Raw genomic sequence first — 6,450 nt, 5'->3', positions numbered from 1 at the left:
CGCCTTGCTCGTTCCTATCCTCCCCCTGCCACCCTATCTACGGCGCCACCTCACCTCATCCCCTCTGACCACATTAATGGCGTTGCCGACCAGCCCTTATCCCTGCCAGCAGCCACCGTGCTCCCCGCCCCCCTCCCTCACCCCCCCTCCTTCCTTGGGCGCTAAGCAAGGCTGACGCGACGTGGCGGCCACCGGCTCCTCCCCGGTGCCTATAAAAGGTGCCCCCAGCCCTCTCCCAAGCTCCACACCACTGAGGCCGGCAGGTCCACTATCAACTAGTGGCCACACCATATCCCTTCCCTCTCCCTCCTTCTCAACTCCATGAACGAGTTCCCTTGAGCTGCTCATTCGATTGGTGTGAGCCATGCGCCCGGCGACGGTCGGAAACGCCTCTCCGGTGATTCTCCAGCGCGTCCTGCAGTGGCGCACATGAAGCTACGACAGCGCCGCCTAGCCCCGGCCCTCGAACCGGTATGTGGTACCCCCACCGTCTCCCTCCTCTCTCTCCACCATGTGAGCCCCCGACTAACGCCGTCCACCCCACCGTCCACCCTTCCACTCCCCCACCGCATGCACTCGGCTCACCAAAACCACCCGCTTAGCCCACACCCTGGTCCACAACCCAAGCTCACGGGTCTATAGCACAATACACCAGGGGCTCCAACCATGTGTTAGCCCTTCTAAAAATGCTTGGTCTACCCCATTCTTGTACCCCCAAACTTTAGTCCGAGCCCTTCCACTGTTCCAAAAAATCCCCAAAATTCATAAAAATACTACGAAATATTCTAAACCTAATCATGCCCTCCTTTACCACTGTTCATCACATCCAAGCCTCTTTTCCAAATTATCTAGCCCCCACATAAATAGAAAACCCTATATAAGCCTACCCAGGAATTCCCATCTTGTCCATCCATATTCCAAAAACCCTAGGAAAATTCTTAAATATATCTTAGAGCCACATAAGCCTATTCCCATGCCCATCCAAGTCATCTTATCCAGGCTCCACCCTAGAGGCCGAAGTGAGTCTGCCAAACAAGCTCTGACCTCCATTTGCCTAATCTTGTACCAGACCCATCTGCCGTCATGTGTGCTATCCCCTAGCACCGAGGCAGGTCAAGTGGTGTCCACCGTATGAGCTCTCTGGCTTCTACTTCATCTTGCCCTGTCGTCGTGTGTACTATCCCCTAGTACAAGGACAGACCAACTGTCACAAAACCTCTCAAGTTCCACCCCTAGATAAGGAATTTTGATGAGCTCCACCCACCGTAGGGTCGAAGCTGAGCTTGTCGTACAAGTTTCCTAGCCTTGGAATCTCTTCACACCGCCTAGCACCCGAATCATACTTAGGATCCATTCCAAAACCCAGCCGTTGCGCTACCCAATTCAAACCATACATATCGACCCAATCTAGCCGTTATGCCGCCCAATTCAAACCCTAGATATTGACAAAACCTAGCTGTCATGCCGCCCATCCAGAACCCCAGGAAATCCATTAGTAATCCCTCGAAATTATTATAAATTCCAACCATACAATCCATTAATCATTTAAAAATCCATTTCTAATAATTAATGAATTATTCTTCTTTATCTGGGATTATTCATTAGATATCGGATAATTTCCAAAACCTGCATCATCCATTTCCTTTCTTTTTCTCTAAACTAGATATCGATTGTTAGAATTATTTGCTTGTTTGTATGTTTGTTTGAGCCGAGGATGCGTTGGTCAGAAAACAAGGATCCAGAAGATGTGAAGCTGAAGGTCTGGCTAGAAGACGAGTAGACATGTTAGCCTGACCAGGCTCCAACAAGAAGCCAAAGATCCAAAAGGTGATGAGCCAAAGCCCTAGTCAACCTAGGAAACGTTGATGAAGGCAAGTCCTAGCACCAACCTCCCTGATCATATTTTGTCCTATATTTTTAGAAATAATAAAACTTACCAAGATAATAACCTAACCTACATATTCTGTAAGACTATAGGAGCAACCCCTCTATTTCCCTTTCTCGCCTTGACTTGAAGCCGTGTCTAGCCAGAAATCCTATTAATAACCCCAATCACGACTTGATCGATGATCGAGCATCATTATAGAAATATAATTTAAAAGGAACAATATGCTCACAATGTTTTTCATGGGGAAACCCCAAAAAGTCGTGTGTTCTAGGGTAGAAACCATTAAAAACAGGACATCGGAGTAAGGGGGAAGCCTCGATGAAGGGTTCTATCCCAATGCTTACTCCGGTCGTATAAGGATCAGTTCACGGGAAAGTCTTTGTAGTGATCTGTACAACCATACATGCTAAAAAGGTACAACTGTCGGGAGTGCCTAATAATGTGAGGCATTGATTCACACCCCACCAGCTGAACCTAATAAACCATCCCAAGGGGCCACGGTGGGCAACAGGTAGACTGGAGCAGGACCTTTGCATAGTCCTAGGTTCGGTCGGCACGGGTCATAGGTTGAGGTCTAGAGGACCTGGTGGCATCTTATGCCACATTATGATGCATCTATTTTTTTCCTAGGATAGTGTCCCTGTGTGGACGTAGTATGACCCCTGCTTAGACCCCAGCTGTATCTATGGATGGAACTAGGGAATGTTGTCTAGGAATAGACGTCGGTGGGTATGGTCTCGTAGGTCAGTACAGCCTATGATCAAGGTATGGGCTGATCAAACATATGGGTAAAGTGTACACCTCTGCGTAGAGTCATAAATCTATCTAGATAGCCAGGGCTCATGGTCACGAGCCCACATGTGTTTTGGGTAGTGGTGAGGTAGGGCCGAGGCCCTATGAGAGTAATTGTGAAATGAGGCGTAAGCTGGCTCAGAAGGACCCTGATGGTCTCTGCTGCTCTTTAAAACTTGGGAACTCGTAGGGGAGGTAAGATTCCCCCTCCAGGGCCAACAACTTAAAATATGCTTTCTACCTCTTCCTTCTTCCAAAACTTACCTCACCCTACATTAAAATAAGTTTCTTTCAGTTAAACCAAACTCTTTCCTTGATCATCCCTGCATATAATATAATTTCAACACTTGGATTTGCTGAGTACCAACCATAAGTGTACTCAGCCTTGCTTTCATTATGCAGGTCTTGTCGGGGATAGATCCCCAGTACCCGCAAGGAAGGAAGAAGACGGACTTCTACTAGGATTCATCTGTAATCCTACTAGGACTCATACCATGTGACCCTACTAGGACTCCCACCTTGTAACTGGCTAGTAGTCCTGCCCCCTAGTATATAAAGGAGGGCAGGGGTCCCTAGATCGGTAGGCGAAGACCTAATAAAACCACAACAGAGGATCAAATCCTCAACACCAAACAACACCCAAGAGTAGAGCGCAATATACAACACCCCAAAAAGGATGTAGGGTATTACGCTACTCTGGCGGCCTGAACCTTTATAAATCCGTGTCTTCTATCCTCACTTTTACCTTCGAGTTCCAGATCTGGTGATCCCCCACCAACCAATCTACTATCTCGGGATACCCCTTGGTAAATTGCGGGTATAAAACACCAACATCTGGCGCGTCAGGTAGTGGTGATCGTTGAGATCATCGGGCAAGCTTGAAGAACATCATCATCAAGATCAATCTACTTGACAAGAAGCAAGTCGCCGAGTCGGAGTTCCGAGTAGACAAATCTACGTCGAGGTAGAATTGATGCGCTCTGCGTTCCAATCTAAGACTAAGTCGGTTTCCGCCGGAGGCTGCTGCATACGGCTCATCAATCAAGTCACGCGCAGATTAAGGCAAATAATCAAGTCGCCGACGACTACTTTGACTACTCGTCTCGACTAGAAAACTAGTCGAGGACGGTCTACTTCGACTACTCGTCTCGACTAGAAAACTAGTATAGGATGGTCTACTTTGACTACTCGTCTCGATTAGAAAACTAGTCGAGGGCAGGTTCCATGTGACCAACAACCAGTCGAAATTGACTCCGACTAGTTGGCTTCATCAACAATCGACATGGCTTCGTCGACAATCATCCACAAATCAAGCTAAGTCACTTTTTTAATTTATATAAATTTTCTGGCTTGTTTTCCGCATGCAAGGTAACACGCCGACTACTTATTTGTGTATGCCTCTCAACAGGAATTACCCTCCAGAACTACACTTTGCTAATTATTCCTGGGGCATGTTGACCGATAGCCATGGGCTTGGTACACCAAACTACGGAGGATATCGCCACCGGTTTTGTGCACCGAGTTCTGTAAGCTCTGCCACAGGCTTGGTACACCGAATTAGGAGGCTCTGCCATGAAGTTTGGTGCACTGAGTGCTGGAGGCTCGCAGCGGCTACACCCTAAGGAGGCACAAATCCTATGCGTGGCAACACACGCTTTTCTCGCCAAAAGGTAGAAAAGTCTCAAGGACTAATTTTAGCGCAATCGCGCTCTTTTTTTGTCCCAATGCCGACTACTTATTTTAAATGTCTTCTCTTAGCAGTCGCCAATATCCTTGAGCAGAACACGCCTTAATTCATGATAGCCTTGGATCTTCTGTCATGCCTAAACGCTAGGACGCGAGATAAAGATCTCCGTAGCAGCAATGCCAGTACATGTACACAAGACAAAGATCTCACACGCAGTGGCAATGGCTAAACAGGGACTGAGAGCCTAAACATAATACGCTAACTACTTGGGAGAAATATGGTCGAAACAAGAGCATGACACACAATATTTACATTATATTCATCATTGAATAAATTTCAGTAGTTCCAAATTCTACAAATATGCTACATAATGTATGTATTTCTTTTTTCAGATCAAGTTTCGGTGACGGGTCTCCAGGATGCTCAGCGTACCTATAATGGCTCTGCTAGCTCCTAGGCTCGGGGGTTAAGCGCCAATTACTACTCAAAATTTCTCTAGTGGCTCAGCTAGCTTCCTAGCTCAGGGCTAAAGTGCCAATTACTACTCGGAATACCTCCGGTAGCTCCGCTAGCTCCCAAACTCGGAGGCTAAGCACTAATAACTACTCGTCGTGGCTCCTACGGCTCATCTGGCGCATAAGCTCGGGGGCTGGATGCCACAAAACTACTCGGATGATGACTTGTGTGAAGACTAAAGACCCTCGGATTGATTAATTAATCATTCAAAGGCTCGGGGGTTGATAAGCTACACCCAACAATTGATTAATTTTTCAAGATGAAAGAAGAAGATTCAAGATTTATTGACCCTCAGCCAGATTCTTCGATTCAACCTAAGGCTCGGGGGCTACTCCATATGGAGTATGAATTCCGCCGCCCTCCATATCACATTTTAAAGATGAAGATTACAAAATCAAGATGATCAAGGGCTTGAGCACACAATAGCCTCATGGCAGCTTTGAGGAACTTTAAAGATTCAGCCAGACAAAGTACTCGAAGAGCACCAAAACTACTCGGCGAGGATCTAAACAGTATTTAAGGCTGCTGCATTCGACTATGAAGCACTCGGGGGCTTTTTGGGGATAGATCCTCAGTATCCACAAGGAAGGAAGAAGACAGAATACTACTAGGATTTCTCTGTAATCCTAGTAGGACTCATATCATGTAATCCTACTAGGACTCCTACCTTGTAACCAACTAGTAATCCCGCCCCCTGAGTATATAAAAGAGGGAAGGGGTCCCTAGATCAGTAGGCAAAGACATCATAGAACCACAACAGAGGATCAAATCCTTAACACCAAACAACCCCCAAGCGTAGGGTGCAATATACAACACCCCAAACAGGACGTAGGGTATTACACTACTCTGGTGGCCGGAACCTGTATAAATCTGTATCTTGTGTCCTCGCTTTTACTTTCGAGTTCTAGGTCCGGCGATCCCCCACCAACCAATCTACTACCTCGAGATACCCTTCGGTAGGTTGCCGGGTATAAAACATCGATAGGTATAGGTCTCCAGGTGTTTCAACCATCTTGTTAGTGGATGGGCACCTACTCTTCTCTTCACTGCGTTAAGGTGAAGTTGATTTCTTATTAATTTATGCGTCTTTTATTGTTTAAAATACTGAACTGTGATTATGACTGTATTAGCCTACTGATCTAGGGATTAATACAGGTGATCAGCAGGACCTTCAGAGTAAGGCCCCCACACTCATATCATGATCCACGTGATCGTTCGACAGCCACTATAGCTTCATTTCACTTGGTCATTCACCAATTAATCACACAGGAAGATTAAGAGATGCCAAAAGGTGCAATTGACCATTCGACACTAATCGCTTCACTAATATTACTAATGACACTAACAAGTTCACTCATGATAGAACATATATAGAACATGACTTCCAATGGTCTACTGATCAGTCCTTTCCCTCAATAACGGTTATATCCTTAGGTAAAAATATAAGTCAAGGTACAAATAAAGTTGAGTTGAAGAACGTATGGAATTTACTTGTAAGATTTTAGGAGCTATGAATCACAAATTGTTTGGAGGCATCCATTGAGATCTAGCTTTTCTTGGTATTTTC

Source organism: Setaria viridis, chromosome 6 (genome assembly GCF_005286985.2).
Source record: "Setaria viridis chromosome 6, Setaria_viridis_v4.0, whole genome shotgun sequence".
Taxonomy (NCBI): domain Eukaryota; kingdom Viridiplantae; phylum Streptophyta; class Magnoliopsida; order Poales; family Poaceae; genus Setaria; species Setaria viridis.
The sequence above is the reverse complement of the archived record's forward strand: the minus strand, read 5'-3'. Positions refer to the sequence as shown.